The sequence below is a fragment of the Dromiciops gliroides genome, chromosome 5 (assembly GCF_019393635.1).
Source record: "Dromiciops gliroides isolate mDroGli1 chromosome 5, mDroGli1.pri, whole genome shotgun sequence".
Lineage (NCBI taxonomy): Eukaryota > Metazoa > Chordata > Mammalia > Microbiotheria > Microbiotheriidae > Dromiciops > Dromiciops gliroides.
This window is the reverse complement of record NC_057865.1, coordinates 245,193,150-245,211,924: the sequence shown is the minus strand read 5'-3', so window position 1 is coordinate 245,211,924 and position 18,775 is coordinate 245,193,150. Positions and strand designations below refer to the sequence as shown.

General features: G+C 36.4%; 1 protein-coding gene across 2 annotated transcripts in view; it reads right to left on the bottom strand.

Moving 5' to 3' along the window:
- TRHDE (thyrotropin releasing hormone degrading enzyme) overlaps nt 1-18,775 on the bottom strand; it is a 516,103-nt gene that overhangs the window by 81,738 nt on the left and 415,590 nt on the right. The gene's annotated exons all lie outside the window — the stretch shown is intronic.

Sequence of the window (18,775 nt, the reverse complement as noted above, 5' to 3'; positions counted from 1 at the left end):
TTAAAAAAATGAGTAACAAAATAAGGGGGAAAAAAAATAGAAAAGTACCTAAAAATAAATGGGTTGCTTATGATCTTTAAATTTATATAGAAGTTTCATCAAATGGTATACAGTTTTGTGGATCTAACTTTTAAATATGTTTTTTTAACTTAAAATGTTTTAGAATTTAAAAAATCTAACCCAGAATCATAAACATATGAATTAGATAGCATCCACTATAATCTCTGCCTGAATCATGAATCCCCTCTCCACTAGCCCTAACTAGTCTTTGTTTGAATGCTAGAAAACTTAGCACTTACTGAATTGGCCCCTTCTAATGTTAGCTTGTACTGTTAAGAAGTTCCTCCTTGTTCTAAGATAAAGTCTAACTCCTTAAACCTTGCATACACTTGGACCTAATCAAGAGTATGCTGGTAAATGTCTAAAAACTGACTCCAGAAAAGGAGGTATGCATAATATACTTTTAAGTTTCATTTTCAATATTAACATTTTCTTCATCACTTTCTTAAGTCTAGACAATCAACAAAACAATAGCTCAAATCTTGATTTGTAGCTTTTGCTGATTTCTGAGGTAAAAATACTGAATATTTAACTCTCAGCTCTGAGTCAGCACAAGGCACCTCCAGCACACCCCTAGTCCTAATTCTTCTCTCTAAAATGTCCAAGATGTTTCACATATTTGCAGACAGAAATCGTGCTTCTTTTTCCAAATTGTGTTTTTCTTTTTCTGAGCTAAACATGTAAATAATCCTCCATTACATTTTGAGCTTAAAGGCAGAAACCTTTTCCTCTTTGAGGATCCCCAGAGCTTAGCCAGTGCTTGGTGCCTAGTAGGCACTTAATAAATGTTTGTTGACTTTATTATGACATGATTCAAAACTCTCTCACCATCCTGATTTCTCCCCTCTTCTCATGCCCCTCTGTGTTTTCCTTTCGTTTGTAAAATAGCTGAAACTTTGTTGGAATAGAGATGAAATACAGATTACATTCAATGTGTCAAGTAACCAATGAACTGCTCCTTCTCTTGTGTGGCTCTAACCCCCCAGAGGAACACAGGTACTATACCTAAAATTTCTGAGTTTTCACAGTATTTCCTATTTAATCAAGTTATTAATATTCTAATAAAAGGGTATAATTTTCCTTTGAAGAAGTAACCTAGAGGGTTTGTTCCATTCAGGTAATTGTTTTTGTTATTATTATTATTATTCCATGTTTTAGATTAAATTTTTTCTGCACTCAAGCAGTTCCCATTGTTTAGTGTGAGTCAATGGGAAAATGATATTTGACTGGCATGGATTTCATTCACACGAAGTTTTCAAGGATTTATAATCACAAAATCTAGCATTTTTATATTACCTACTATGTGTCAGGCATTGTGCTAAGCATTTTACAAATATTATCTCATTTGATCCTGACAACAGCCTTGGTAGCTAAGCACTATTATTACTCCTATTTTATATATGAAGGAAAATGAGGCAAACAGGTTAGGTGGTTGACCCAAGCGTCTAATGCCACACTTAAACTTAGGTCTTCCTGACTCCCAGTCCCCTTAGCACTCTGTCCACTACACCATCAAGCTGCCTCTATTTATTACTGAATTACAGATTAGCTATATTCATATTGTCTCTTTATGAAAAAGGATAAGAATTTTCAAAACAGATCTCAAAGTCATGGCACAGCTATCTGGCCATAAGGTAGTGCAAAAAGAAACAAAAATCAATGTATTTTCTTCTTTTTAAAAGAAAATGAGTAAGTCCTATCTATTCTATGGACTTTGCCAAGCTAAAGACCTCTCTTGTATGTCATTTTTCTAAATGGGTCATGAGGGTGGGGGGAAGGGGAGGAAAGCAATGGTACAGAACCCATCTGCGGGATTTTATTTGAAAGAGCTGGGGAGGCTAATTTAGACAAAGACAATGTTGATTCTCTCTGGAGAGAACTGTACAGATATGATCACTGATGTTAAGCTCTGTTAATTACTAAGTGTAAACCCAATTAATCATTTCTTCTCACTCATGCTGGGTATCTTACACAATCCATTTGCAGAAGAAACAGTTGGTTAAGTATGCTTAATTTTGTTTGGATAATTGGATAAGTATTACTTGATAATTTTCCATGGTTAACTGTGTTTACAAGAATGCCAGTATTCCAGAAACAAATCCATTGTAAACTGGTTTTCTATCTTAAGTACAGCACAACCACCAACAAATATAGATTAGAACATTGCTAGATTAAAAAAAAACCAAATATATAATTTCTACCTTGGGAAATGCTGATAATAATTTTATTTATATATCCTTGTCTTCTGATCAAAACATAAATGGACATTAATAATAATTCAAGAGAGATCTCAGAATAAAGAGAAATACATATACAAAGAATAAGGAAGTGAGAAAATAGTAATGTTCAAAGAGGTAATAACAATAGTGAACACCGAACAAAATAATTCTTTGTTTTTTTTTTTTGGTGTGGCAGCATAATAAATAAAGCTTTTTGAAATTTCAACATTTTAGTGGGTTTCTATGTAGCTGAAATGTTCTTTTGGTCAGTTCCAGAGACTAATATTTTGTGTTTCTTTTTTATTTACCCAGTGTTGTTGGGTGAGGGGGAGAGAGTTTGCAGACATGAGTGATCATGTTAGATAAAAGGAATATTTCAAAATGTCCCTTGTATATGTGAAAGTAATTCTGATTCTAGGCATAATTGGCCTTTAACTCCTACTCTGCAGTTTTGAAGCTGGGAATACTCAATAATATAAAAACAATAACAGATTTTTGAATGCGGCAAAGAGTTTCTTTCTAATCCCACTTAAACAACACAGGCAAATACAATTTTATCTTTTTAGCACTGATTACCTCACAGTTGTAATATGTGGTTATTACAATGAATTCTTTATAGGAACCTCCTTGGATACTATCCTGAAGCACAAACCCTACTGAATGATCTGACTCAGTGACAAAGTAATACTAGAATCACAGATATGTAGAGGTGCATATGCTATATTCTGGGATGTACATGGATTTCATGTGGATTTCTTCCTTTTCTCAGACTTTTTAAAAAAGTGTCCATATAAATGCTCAAATGTTACTTGTCCATATGACCTTCCCTGAACACTCCAGTTGGAAGTAAACTCTCTTTTCTACCATTCTATCTACCATCTATCTATCCCACCTACCCATCTATCACCCATTTGTTTTTCTATCTACTTTCCTACCTATAAGCCTGTCTACCTGCCTGCCTATTTGTCTGACTGTCTGTCCTTCATCCTTCCCTCTAAATAAACAGAGTAATTGCCAACTTTCATCAGAAAAGAGTATTTTCAGGGGCAGCTACGTGGCACAGTGGATAGAGCACCAGACCTGGAGTCAGGAGGACCTGAGTTCAAATCTGGCCTCAGACACTTAACATTTACTAGCTGTATGACCCTAGGCAAGTCACTTAACCCCAACTGCCTCACACACACCCAAAAAAGAGTATTTTCCCACCAAGAGTTCTCTACAGGAATGGCTATATAGCTCCACACCAAATATCAAGCCTACCTATCAATCTATCCATGCACATACTAATCTAAATAGATAAAGAAGCAGAGAAAGAGACAAAAATATACAGATGTGAAGTTTGGCATGAACCTGTGAATCCATTCATGTAGCAAACCTCTGTTGTGAAAATTCTCTCTATTGATTAAGATCAGCAATTACTCTATAACATTTAGACTTAGAGAGTGGCCTAAGCCACCAAGAGATTGTGACAGGGTTAGTATGTGCTTTTCTACTATAGTAGAATATTAGTCATATATAGCAGTATAATATAGTAGTATATTCTATGTCACTGTTCATCATATGCCAACTCTATTGTTATTTGTGCATATTTTCTATCACCATTTCAATGAAGTTTATTGGGATTTTAACATTTTAATGGGTTTGTATGTAGCTGAAATTTTCCTTTGGTCACTTCCAGAGACTAACATGGGAGGGTCCATATTTTGCTCAAGGTTTTAGTCCCTACAGTACATAAGATATTTCCCTTTACAAAGTAGGTGCTCAATAAATGGATAATTCATTTAGGGTTAGAAGAGACCTCTGAGGCTCACCACCCCCTTCTTATTTTACAGATGAGAAGATATGCCCAAACAAGTTAAGTGATTTGCTTAAGCTTATACCACAAAGGATAGAGCCAAGATTTGAACCCATGTCCTCTGACACTAGATCCAGTACTTTTCCCACTCTACTATACTTGCTGAATGAATGGCCAGAAGCATATTTTGCAGCATGATAAAAAAAATCCCAAAGAACTTACATTTTGAAGGCATTGGCTTTGGGAATCCACATTTCTACACCTTGATAAAGCATTAGAGTAGTACTCTGTGGAGGCATATTTCTATCTATATTATTAAATCTCTAATTAAAATTCAAACTGTGTATGTGTCTTACCATTCTTCTTCACAGTATTCCCTTTTTGGTCTGGGTAAAACCAATGAAGAGAACTTTCTGATAGGCTATTTACCTAATTCTTATCTCTGAACAAAACAGCTCAGTCTTTCAGGTTCAATATTCCACAGAAGGCATAACATTGAAAAATTAGGTCAATGTAATAGAACCACTTAGTGAAGATGAAAAAGTCTGCAAAAAAGCAAGACTAATGACTTGAGGAGAATCAGATGGTTTGAGTCCCAATGCTTGTGAATGCTAACTGCAGCTCTGCTTGCCCTCATGTTTCCAATATCAGTGGCAAAATAACAAGTTATTTTCTCCTTACTATAGTTTGGAAAAAAAACTGTGATCTATACACTTAACTCCCAATAAATGTGCAAGCTGAGAGTACAAAACCAACTAATTTCCCATGGGAGTCCTATTTCAGTATTTTAATAGCACTCCCAAGATATTCTGCATTAACAGAGAGCATGTTCAGGCTTGCCCCTACCCCAAATATATTCATATCCTATTATTATTCTCTTCCAAGGCTATAGACCTTCCTTTATATTTGTCAACTCTAGATGGCTGAAAACAATCTTTGCTGAATACTTTCCTTTCTTTTATCTTACTTCTTTCCTTCCTTTTCTCTCTCTAACTCTTCCACCCATCTACTTTGCTTCCTTCTTTCCTTCCTTAATTTTGTTAATATTATTATTTAGTGGTCAGGACAATTGGGACAGAGCTTCCATTTAATAATAATAACTCTAATTAGATGAAATTGCTGATCAATGCAAAAACTCTGCCTAAAATAACCACTCTCCACACTTCCATCAGTTTAGGAAGAAATTCAAAATATATTTCAAATATGTTATCCCAAAGGACATTAAAGCACAAGTCTGTTTACCCTAAACTTTCAGTATATCCCCACTTCCTACAACATTAAATAAAAGCTTCTTTGATTACCATTTAAGGCTTTCCACAATTTAGCTCTGATTTTCCTTTCATAGTCTTACTTCAGTCATGTACTCCATCACATCCAAAATGGGATATCAACTATTTGCTGACCTTCACACTTACTGCTCTCTTTGTTCTTTTGTTAAAGATGTTCCCTCATGCACTTCCCTGTTTTTCAGGATCCCTTTATTTTCCTTTATAGCTTAAGTGTTACCTGCCCTGTGAAAATTTCTATAGCATTACCTCCCTTTGCCTCCCATCCCTATCCCAGAGTAAGGTCTTCAAAGCCAGTAACTGTGTCACAGTATCCCTATCACTTGCTGCAGTGTCTTGAACATATATAATGATCCACATGTGAATAATATTGTTATTAATGTAGATGTTGGCTGAATTAAATTGGATAGAGTTGCTTCTGAGCTTTATTGTTGATTTTTATTTGCATTTCTAAGAAATGGTAAATAACAAGACTTGTTGTGTGATCATTATGATTCAGACTTTTTCTTAATATGATTTTTCCTTATATCCAAAATAGTGAAGGCCTCTTCAACTGATGCTCAGTGGCACATAAAAATATTTGGAGCATTCCACGGGGAAAAGTTCCAATTGGATATAATTACAAAGAAGCATAGCATGTTTTAAATTATCTTGCACAAATTTAGATTTTGCCACATAAGCAAAATCTAGAAATAATTTGAATTAATCATTCACCTTTGTTTCAAAGAACCTCCAACTAAACTTACTTTGCTAGTCTCTCTTCTGAAAATGTCTTTCTTTTCAGATTTAGAAAAGGAATCATTTCCTATATTTTCCATGGAAAGTAGCAAATATAGGTAAAGAATATATTTTACATTATCTCTATTACTTTTTCTTCATCAAGGTGTCAAAGTTAGATAAATTATTTCAATAGTAAGAAATGGATTTGAGGAATTCAGGGAGAAAAATATAACCAGTGCTTTACTTTGTCATCAGTTGATTAGCATGTTTGTTAGGAAAGATGGATACAACAGAGGTTCCTATATGTCTGGTCTAAAGTGGAAAAAGTATCATTACAAGACAACTTAAAATAGTGAATGATAACTTGAACACAAAACATTTATTAGTATTCTGTATTCATATATTCCCCATACTAAATATTTCTGTATAATTTAATTTATCATAACAAAATGAAAGAAAGCTTTGTGGTGAACAAGGAGAAGAAAGATGGATTTCTCTCTAGCCTGTTAGAGTATATGAGTCATTTAACCGAGCATGCTCAGTCTCAACTTTAACCCTTTGCTTAAACAAGTTCAGTTTTAGAATGAAATATGGGGCCATCTTTGAACATGTGATCCTTTCAGTGAGTCATTTAAAAATGACATTAAGATAATAGGTGGATTCTATCAATAATCTGACAAATTACTTAATCCTGGAACATTCTGAAGATTACTTCCATGAAAGGTATCCATCCATCCATTTATATCTGAAGGAATAGAAGATTGTGTCTTTTAGTCATTACATCAACATTTTAATGTCTTCATAGGAGGTACTTTTATTCTCAGCAGTCACTATGAAGGGGACATGATACTCTTATTAGCAGAGTATAAACAACATTATTTTGAAAGTCTGTAGCTCTTTGGGCACTAGGCAAGAAGTACCACATAGGTTAGAATTGGGACAGAGGTGAAAGCTACCCTGAAACATCATCTCAGGTCCTGGGATGGATCCTTATCATGGTTATTGGTATTTTCATTTCCTACTAGCAGATATATTGATCACAATGAAGAGCATTATCATAACGGGTAGCATTTATAGAAAGCTTTAAAGTTTGCAAAGCACTATAAAAGAACTCATTTTATCTGTACAACCTTGGCAAGTAGGTGTTTTTTTATCTCCATTTTATAAAAGAGGAAACTGAAATGGAGGCTAAGTAACTTGCCCAGGGTCACCCAGCTAATAAGTATTTGAGACTAGATTTGAACTCAGGTCCTCCTGACTCCAGGTCCAATGCTCAATCCAATGGGCCACCTAGCTGCCTATTCTGTGGCAACTTTTCAAGGTTGCAGTGGGGACACTTTTTTCACCATGGCTTGGCCTGAATGATCACTGTAATTCTTCTACTAAGTATTTGAGTTCAGATTTGAACTTAGGTCTGTCCGACTCCAGGTCTAGCATTCTAAGCTCTGAAACTCTCAAGTCATGTCCCCATATATTTTCAAGGTTGACACAAGGATTGGAGCATATCTCGGTGTGTCTATAAATCAAAAAGGTCTTCTGACTTGCTCAAGTCTTCATCTGGATGTCCAGAGATCACTGTGATACTTTGCAGAATATGTCAATATTGCCCACCCTTTGGTCATACAAACTCCTAGTTAATAATGGTTAACAGTGTGCTCTTGGGCATATATTCTGAAAGGTTTAGGATAACTTTGGCCTACTTTATGTAGTACTAAACACAGGAGATAGTGCAGCCTAATGGATAATAATTCAATGATGATGATGTGACACTTTGGTAATGATTTATCTACTTATTGCTGGCTAGGCTCAGAAAAAAATTATCTTTAATGTTATCATTTTTGATATAATAAGCATTCTGATACAAAAGATTCAGGAAGCCTTGTCTGTTCATTTCTGATCAACTCTGTTATCTGGAAGTGTACTTATAAGTCCAGAGGGAAATTAGTGAGGATTTCTGAGAACTTCAAATATTTTTCTCACATCAGTCAAAAAGAAAATCGATCTTCTCTGGCAGGATCCTGAAGAAACTATGATTCCTCTATACTGTACATTCTTCTACCATTGGTTCTGGGTCTTGCGGTGACTGTAGGTTATCCCAAGGCAACAGAGTCTAGCACCAGGCCTAGAGATGGCAAGGATGTGTTGATTTTTAAGATTCTATATAAGCAAAAGGTCATGGCCAGGTGAGCAGCTACTCTAGAAAGAAGTTTGTGTAATCTATGACAAAGGGAATAGGCAAGTCAGACTTCCAGTATATCCAGATCCCAATTACTATGAATAATGAATTCCTGTGAAGTAGTCATGTCACTTGAATTCACACAGGATATTTTCATTAAACTGGAATCAGTGACCATATTTTACCTAATCTTGATTTCAAATAGTGGGAATATGAATACACATGACCACTTGATGAGATTTGTTATTAGAACTAATTGAGACCTAGCTATAGGGAAGGTATACTCTGGACAACTATGTTGATGCAAGAAGCAAAAAGCATCAATAAAAACATTTTTGCAAAAGATGTGGCTATAAATTGGTGAGGGTTGATGTCCAAAGAATCAGACAAAATAAGAAGAAAGGCACAGAAAGAATATTACAAATAGAAATTTGTTGATAGTATCCCAGGATCCTTGACAGAGAAAAAGGACCATACAAGTTATCTACTGTGGTAATGAGTATTGTTTGATTGAAGGACAGTAGTTAGCTGTCTACTCATTGGTCTTATATGCCCTACTAGGTGTAGATGATTGATGATTGGCAGATTGTGTGCTGGTAGCCAAGGAAATTTACTTAGAGGATCACCATCAGGTGACTGAAGAAACTAAAATGAGAGGTTTACTTAACAGTCCCTCCAATCAGTATTTCTGAGGTGGCTATAAATATCCAGAAAGTGTTTAAATCAATAATATTTATCTCTATCTGACATAAGGCAAATTACTTAGCATTTGTAGGCCTCAATTTCCTCATCTGTAAAACAGAGGTTTACACTAAATGCACTTTAAACTTCCTTCTAGTTCTAAGTCAATGATTCTATGATTCTATCTGGAATTTAAACTGATATCATCTATCAATCCACAGAAATTAATTTGGTATCTACCATGTGCAAGGCACTGTCCTAACAATGTCCAAACCAAAGAGTAGTGGTTCTGTCACTGGTTTCCAATACAGAAGACAGTACTATTATGTGGAGCCATAGAATTCAAGGGAATAATATTATCTATGTAGACATTCATTTCCAACTTCTTTTGCTGAAACAAAATTCACATCATGCCTCCTTACTGTATATCTCAAGGCTCTGTCCTGGGTATTCTCTTTTATCCCTATACCTTATTTGTTTTGTCAAATTTAATTATTCATTTCTTTTCAAATCCTTACTAACTACCCCTAATCACTTTTTTTTTTTTTTGGTGAGGCTATTGGGGTTAAGTGAGTTGCCCAGGGTCACACAGCTAGTAAGTGTCAAGTATCTGAGGCCGAATTTGAACTCAGGTCCTCCTGACTCCAGGGCCAGTGCTTCATCCATTGTGCCACCTAGCTGCCCCCCTAATCACTTTTTGAGCTCCAGTCCCACATTACCAATTGCTGATTGGACATTTCAAGCTTAGTGTCTCATAGGCATCTCAACCTCAACGTGTCCAATATAGAATGCATTATCTTTCTCCCAAAAGTGACCCCTCTGGAACTTTCCTATTGTTGTCAGGGTCCCTGTCACCCATTATTCCAGTCACACAGGTTTGAAACTTCAGTGACTTCCTATCAACCCCTCATTCCTTTTTATCCCACATATCTAATCAGCTACGAAATCTTGTTATCTTGTTATTTTTGTCTCCTTAGCATCTCTTGCTTATGTTCCCTTATTTCCACCTACACAGGCCCCACTCTAATTCAGGCTTTTATTTCCCCTTGTTTGGTTTAATGGAAAGCCTCCTAATTGGTCTTCCTGCTTCAAGACTCTACTCCTTTCAGTCTGACCTCCACACAGCTGATAAAGTAAGAATGCAAAGGTCAGATCATTTAAACCTCCTACTCAATAAAATCACTTCCTTTTACTTCTAGAGGCAACTATAAACTCCTGTTATTTAAAGCCCTTCACAACTGACTCCAACCAACCTCCACAGCCTTTTCTGACCTTACTCTCCTTCCTGAACTTTAACAGCAAGTCAATCTGGCCTTTCTACATTTTGTGTTCATACATGGTACCACATTTCCTGTCTCTTGAGGTGTCTGTGCAGTGGCTGTACCTCATACCTGGACTACACTCCCTTCTCACCTCTCTCTCTCTCTTAGAATCTCTATTTCTGTTCAAGACAAGTCAAGTAGCACATTCTACAAGGAGTCCTTTTTGATCCCCCAGTTAAAAGTACTTTCCATTACCTTGTATCTATTTTGTGTGTGTGTGTGTGTATGTGTATATATATATATATATATATATATACATATGTGTGTGTGTATTTTATATACATATGTGTGTATATATACATACATACATACATATATAAACACATATATATATATATATATGTGTGTGTGTGGAGAGGGAGAAAGAAAAAGAGAGAGAGCATAAAATGTACAGTCTCTCATTTTAGATTTTTTGTTTTGTTTTGTTTTGTTTTCGTTTTGCATTCCAAGCAATTTGTATAGTGTCTAGGTACATAGTAGACACTAAATATATACTCATTGATTCTTTTCTACATTGTATTTAGATTCACTCTAGACCAGTGACTTCATCACTGTGGTGAATTTGAGGTATGGAAACTCCCATCACCAATACAGATTAATAAATCCTTTGTGGTGCTTTAAATAACTTAAGTATGTTCAAACAGTTATTCTACTTTGGAGGCAGTATTTGAACCCATGTCTTCCTAAATCCAAGCCAGCCCTCTAGTGGTACATGATGCTCTATCTTTTCTACCTGAGAAAGGAATGATTCTAATGGTAAACTTATTTTTAATATTTAAATCAATTTTACTTATTTATTTAAAATTAATGTTAATGAATGGAGTTGCTTGTTACGTACTTCTGATATTCATTATAAAAAGACTTCATACCCATTATATAAGAGTATTCTATTAGGTAATTTTTTGTGTGTGTGAGGCAATTGAGGTTAAGTGACTTGCCCAGGGTCACACAGCTAGTAAGTGTCAAGTGTCTGAGGTTGGATTGAACTCAGGTCCTCCTGAGTCCAGGGCCAGTGCTCTATCCACTGTGCCACCTAGCTGCCCCCTATTAGGTAATTTTAAAATATAATTTGAGTACCCACTGCAAAATAAGATAATAGATTAAGAGTTAGAAAAGGTCTTACGGGGCAGCTAGGTGGCACAGTGGATAGAGCACTGGCCCTGGAGTCAGGAGTACCTGAGTTCAAATCTGGCCTCAAACACTTAACACACACTTATTAGCTGTGTGACCCTGGGCAAGTCACTTAACCCCAATTGCCTCACTAAAAAAAACACAAAAAAAACAAAAACAAAAAAAGAAAGGGTCTTACAAGCCATCTTGGGGGGCAGCTAGGTGGTACAGTGGATAAGGCACTGGCCCTGGATTCAGGAGGACATGAGTTCAAATCCAGACTCAGACACTTGATGCTGACTAGCTGTGTGACCCTGGGCAAGTTACTTAACCCTTATTGCCCTGCCAAAAAAAAAAAAGAAAAGAAAAAGAAAAAAAAGGAGCCATCTAGTCTGATGACTTGCTTTCACAGATTAGTAAATTTAGGCACAAAGTGGTTAACTGATTTGCTCAAGGTCATATAGATAGTGAAAGAAAGGATCAAGATTCAAACTCAGGTCCTCTGGCTCCCAAATCAATTGTATTACAATGTCCTCCAAGTTAGGAAGGGCAAGGATATGATGCTATGAGTACTTAGAAAACATTAATAACAATATTATTCATTTTAATCACAAATGATAAGCACAAATAAGTCAACTCTGCTAACATAAATATGCCTCTAGTTGGATATCTGAGAGCACTTTAGCTCCCCCATTAGTATGCACCTGCAGGAGAACGTATGAATTAGCCCAATCATTTCTTAATAGGCCTTTGACCACGGGCCGCTCCTAAGGAGACTGACAAATTGTGCTAAGATTGCAGCTGTTCTGGAAATGACCAGAATTATCTCCTTCCCTCAGTCCTGCTCCTAGCAATTATTCCTTGCTGACACAACCTATTATTTACTTAACATATTTGCTTCCTTTCTTCCCCAAATCTCCCCCTTTTCCCCATGAAATCTTCAGAGAATTACATTCACAAGCCCAAAGATATCTAATGGCAAATTTTTCCCGTTAACACTCACAGCAAGTGGCTAGAATTGTATTTATCTGTTTAGAATAATTTAGGATGCTTGGCCAAGGCCATGAGTAATTTTGCATTTTTCAGGCTGAGAAAGAGCTCATTGATGGCAAGTAATAATATCAATAAATGACTACATTATTGACCAAGCCCCTTACTTCCCTCACCCTTGATTTTTCCAGATCTTTACTCTATCAGGATATGTTGCTCTTCCAGCTAGCCTGGGCAAAGTGAATTCCTCTTTCCTTTCCATTGGGGAATTAACACATTGAAATTACATTCATGCTAGAGAAATTTGAGGGTTTCTCTCCTCTCTGTATGCATGAAGAAAGTCCTGAAATAGATTACTAGGAAGGCATAAATATTTTGTGTACACTCCAATTGTATTTGTGAAGTTTATTGTAATTCAACCACCATTTATTAAACATTCATTATGTGCACGGCTGTGAAAGCCAACAAAACTCAACCACCATGAGCCTCCCTCTTCTCCCTTGCTCTTCATCTCAAAATCTTTTGCCATCATCCCCCACTCTCTCTTCCTTTCTCCCTTACCTGATAATAAGGTACCAAGGAGTTGTACCCTCATCACTCCGTAGAGTTCTTTGCATGTAATTAGCAATAAATGCTTTTTTTTTCATTCATGCAACATTGTGTGTGTGTGTGTGTGTGTGTGTGTGTGTGCTCGCGCATGCGCGAGCGCTTTGAGGGGTCTAGATCTGAGACTTTATACATCTGATGAAATCCAGTGAGAAAACCCCCTCCACTGAAGTAGATTATCTATTTATTACTAATTTATCTATGGCTGCCCAGGATACTGAGAGGTAAAGCGATTTGATTATATGTGAGTGAGTTCCAGAGGAATTACTTAAAATGAGGCTTTCTTTAATCTAAGGCCTATGCTCTCTCCTCTATACCTTGCTTCTCAGTATGATGTGTTTTATAACTCATTAATGTATCAAAATAGAGAAACTATAAGTTATGGGTAGAATGCTGGGCTTAGAATCAGCAAGTTCTGACCCTAACTGCCCCTAACATTTACTATCTGTGGGACCCTAAGCCATGTACTTAACTTGTATGTGCCTAAGTCCCTAGGAAGTTAGTTACTTGGTCACTAGGTCATAAGTCACATGTAATCTGCTTTGCTGGAGGTAGCTACTCTCTTATTACAAAAATGACAGATCCTTTGGTCTTCATGTATTAATGTATAAGGATAAAAAGTATGAAAGGTGGCCCTGAAACATCTGAGAGTGGCACAGCGATTCAATGGCATGGGCTCTGGAATTAGAGATCTCCAATTCAAATCCTGCATCTGAAGTATAGTACTGTGTGACCTTGGACAAATCACTTAACTTTTCTGGGCCTCTGTTATCTCTTCTGTGAAATGAAGAGGTTGGAATAAATGGCCTCAGAGGTACCTTGCAGCTCTAGATTCATGATCTTATAATTTATTATCTGATCGCAGGTAACCATTATTTTGTCCAAAGCTGATACAGATCACCCAGAAGGGCAAAGGGTTCCTCTTTTTTCTCTCTCATCTTATAGGTCATGGAGAAAACTACCTACAAGCGATGATGTCATCAAAGGCCCTTCAACGAAATGTTTACACCCGCAAGATGGCAGCTCATTTTCAGACTGCCTAAAGTATACAAAAGGCCATCTGCAGGAGTGCCAATCAAGGCTTCCCTAAAAACATGCAATGACAAATCCTGAGGCCAATTGAGCGCTTGTCTTATATGAAAGAAATTAACAAAATCTCTAAAAAAGGACACCTCTGACAGAATGTAAACTCACTGAAGGCAAGAAATGTTTTGTGGTTGTCTGTGCAGAGCCAATGCCCAGCCCAGAGTAGACCCTAGATAAATGCTTGATAAATTGTAAATAGAAATTTTTTTTGTTCTATTAGATCAAGATTGGTGGAAACAGAAATTAAGTATGTGTGTTTCTAAAGATCAAGAGTGATGGTGGACTCTAATTAGGGGCAATGTGATAGAGGGGAGAAATGCAATGGAGTTAACTACTGGAAGACCTAGGTTCTACTCCCAGCTCTTCTAGAATCCATCCTGACTCTGACATTTACTATCTGTTTGATCATGGGTAAGATATCATCTCTTAGACTCCTAGTAGTTTTCTAGATTCTCCTAGGCTAGCAGTTTTCTAGTTTTTCCTAGGTCAAAAGTGTTCTCCTTTATAAAATGGGGATCCTACCTCATAGACTTGTTGCTAGGTCAAATAAGATCATGAGTGTAAAGTACATATATGGTAGAGTTTCCTCCCCCCCCACACACACAGTCCCAACTCAACACCCTTTTACTTTTATCAGGTCAGAATGTCTCTTAGATTTATAGAATCAATCAATAAATCAATTAATGTGATGTGTAAACAAGATTTCTACACACTGAGAAGTAATTCTAGTGACAGTGCTCTCCTTTTTGTTCCCTGCTCAATCTTCTGTCTATGTGTTTTTACTGGCTTGTCTTCCATTCCTGAAATGTTCTCCCTCTTTGCCTCTGCCTCTTGGATTCTTTCAAGTCTCAGCCAAAATTCCACCTTCTGCAAGAACCCTTTCCCAGTATCCTTTAAGGTTATTAGTGTCCCTCTGAGATTAACTACAATTTATTATGTATATACCTTTTTTCTATATGTTTGTTTCTATGCTGTCTACATAATTAGATTGTGAGCTCCTTGAGGTCAAGGGTTATTGTTGCCTTTATTGATAGCCCCAGTATTTAGTACAGTGCTTGGCATGTAGTAGGTGATGGATAAATGCTCATTGCCTTGACTTGACTTGAGAATGTGAAAATATGATTTGCTAACCAAACAAGCTAACTATACCTTTCAGAATTTCCTCTCTTACTAGACAGGGGCTTAGCAATTTATTATTAGAAGATTTTGTTTTGGGAGTTAAGAATTCTAGTTTGATGCAAACCCATGAGAAAGAACTACTCTCTAAAACAGCAAGAAAAAGGAGAAAGAGAAACTTTGTCCCTTTACTCCCCTTTTACTTGCCGCCAAGCATTAATCTTTTTTTTGGTAGGGGGGGAGCGGGGGGGGAGAATGGACCAGTAGAGAATCAAATATTTAATCATTATCAGAGTGAGATACACCAAATATAAACATGACAAAAGATGGATATAGATAAATACATAGAGTTAGCCTCCCAAGGGAGGAAGCAGTTTCAGGGAATTCAAATCTTTAATGGTACAGAGTATGTCACCTACAGACTCAAGAAAGAATTCCTAGTAACCAGCAGTTGTATATTTATTCTTTGGCCATACATGTTCTACACATGTACCTTACTGCTACTATACTCTAAATTTAAGCCCACGCTGCCCTCTGTGTAGCTATTGTAGAGTATACCCCAATGTAGTATTGTAGAGTATACCCCTATGCTTCAGGGATTTTTTAAAAATTAAATTTCCTTATAATACCACCTGAATTTTATTTTGTAAAAGGTAATAATCTGAGATCTGTGGCAGAGACAGGATGTCAGCAATTCAGCTGAAGTCTCCCAAAATTCCTTTCCAAATAACTTTATTAGAATTCTATAGTGTCAGAGCCAACAAAAGGTGAGGGTAAAGTCTTTATCTAGCCCAAGAAAACAGGAGGTTCACAGAAGGGGTGTGCAACCATAGCACAGTATGCACTGTAGCAACACCAGCAGTGGGACTTTATGGCAGTTGCAATAACTGCAGGAATGCTTTCAGCTCAAATATAGTAAGGCAGTCAAACAAATGGTCAGAAAAGAGATTATAGGGGACTCCTTGCTGTCACTGGTTGCAGGACCTTGTTGTATTGCCAATACACAGTTCAAGGCCAATGAGGAACGCTAGTGTTTGTAACCATAGGGGAAAAGGGGTACTGAACATAGCTCTAGTTTGGTAAGGAGTGATTGTGTACTTCCTCAAAAAGGTAGTACGGGTGCTGGTCTCAGTTCCAAGGCAAAAAGGAGCAAGAGAGAGTGTGGCTTTAGAAGAACAGGGGTCTTAATCACAGTTATAGGGCCAAGAGGTACACTAACACATGCAACTGCAGTGGAGCAAGTTCCTTCCTGGATAAAGATCAGAAAATATCCCAGGAGAGCTATATCTACACCTTTCCTTGGATCATACCACTTAAGAAGCACCAAAAGCTTACAGACCTCCCATAACTAGCTCTGAAAAAATAACACAAATACCTGAAGCTTGGGAAAGTTCTTCCTTTAACCTGGGAACAGAGCCCAATTTGACATAAAGTTAAAAGGCAAGAAACAGGAAAGAAAAATGAGCAGGGAACAAAAAACAAACTTGACAATAAAAAACTCCTGTGGTAAAAAGGAAAATCAAGACAAGATCTAAGAAGACGTCAGTGTCAAAACAGATAAAAACAAAGTCTCAAAGAAATGTATGAACTAGACACAAGCCCAACAAGAATGCCTGACAGAGCTCAAAAAGAGTATTATCAATCAAATAAGCCAATATAACTCTGAAGGACTTATGAAAATTGCAGTCCATCTACAGAGAAAGAACTGATGGTATCTGAAAACAGATTGAAGCATAAGTTTTTTTGACAGCTCCTTGATCTGGTTTTGTTTTTGTCTGTTTTCTTTCACAACCTGGCTAATGTGGAAATGTTTTGCAGGACTACTCATATATAATCCATATTGAATTGCTTGAGTTTTTGGGTGGGGAGGGGGAAGGAAGAGAAGTTGGATCACAAAGTTTTAAAAAACTGATGTCAATATTTGTTTTTACATGTAATTTGGAAAATAAAATTCTAAACAAAAAATCAAATAAGGGCAGTAGAGAAAAATTAGTAATAGAAAAGAATGATGCGAAAAAAATATGAAAAAAATGTCAATGGTTTGGTAAAAGAGACACAAAAAAGCCTAAAAGACAGAGTTAGCTAAATGTTAAAAGAAACACAAAAGTTCCATAACAAGTCCTTAACAAGAACTGCTTAAAAAGCAAAATTTGCCAAATGGGATAAAAGGTACAAAAATACATTGAAGAACTCAAAAATTAGAATTGAACAAGGGGAGGATGATTCCACAACACATCAAGAAACAATAAAACAAATTCAAAAGAGTGAAAGAATGGAAGAAAATATGAATTATTTCAGTGGAAAAACAGCTGACCTGGAAAACAGATCCAGGAGAGATGATTTAAGAATTATTGGACTACGTTAAAGTCATGATATAAAAAGAGCCTAGACATCGCATTTCAAGAAATTATCAATGAAAACTGTCATGATATCCTAGAACCAGAGGGTAGAGTAAAAATTTAAAATTATCGATCACCTCCTGAAAGATAACCCCAAATAAATTCTCCCAGGGATATTATAACCAAATTCCAGAGTTCCCACCTCAAGGAGAAAATATTTCAAGTAGCCAGGAAGAAACAATTTGGATACTGCAGAGCCACAGTCAGGATCACAAAAAATTTATCAGCTTCTACATTTAAGGAGTAGAGGAATTGAAATATGATATTATGGAAGGCAAAGGATGTGGGATTATAATCAAGAATAATCTACTCAGCAAAACTGAGTATAATTCTTTAGGGGGAAATGGATATTCACTGGAATAGAAGACTTTCAAGCATTTCTGATGAAAATATCAGAGCCGAATGAAAATCTGATATTCAAACACAAGACACAAAAGAAACATGAAAAGGTCAATATGAAAGAGAAATAAAAAGAGGATTAATATGGTTAAACTATTTATATTTATATTCCTATATGGGAAGATGATACTCATAACTTCTTCTAAGAACTTTATCATATTTAGGGCAGTTAACAGGAATATACATAGAATGAGGGCATGGGTATAAGTTGAATATGATAAATGTCTAAAAAAAGAAGGGGAAATAAAGAGGGAAGCATTGGAAGAAAGAGGAAGGGAGGGGGAAAATGGGGAAAATTAAAACACATAAAAGAGATATGCAAGGAAAAGTTTCTATAGCAGTATAAAAAACTTGGGGAAAGGTGTTGGCAGGTAGCACTTGAACTTAATTTTCATCAGAATTTGCTCAAAGAGAAAAAAACATACACAGTTAGTTAAATATAGAAATTTATCTTATCCAGCAGGGAAATAGGAGGAGAAAGAGGGAGTGATAAAAAGGAGAGTCTATGAAGGGAGCAAGTGGTCAGTAGCAAAAGAGATTTCTGATGAAGAACTGGGGGGCAGAGGTGGGGGGAGGGTGAGAGGGTAGCCAGGGTAAAAATAACACATTGTGACTATGTACATTGTGGGTATGGTTTGGAATTATTGTATATATTACAAGCACATCATCAGTTATGCAGCATAACATGCATTTTTACCATCATACTGTCTTTGGTGAAATTAATATGAGATTTATGAATTATGGAAACTTATCATCTCAGAGACTAACTGCTCTTACAATGAGTTTGATATAGGCCCTGTAGAGAATATA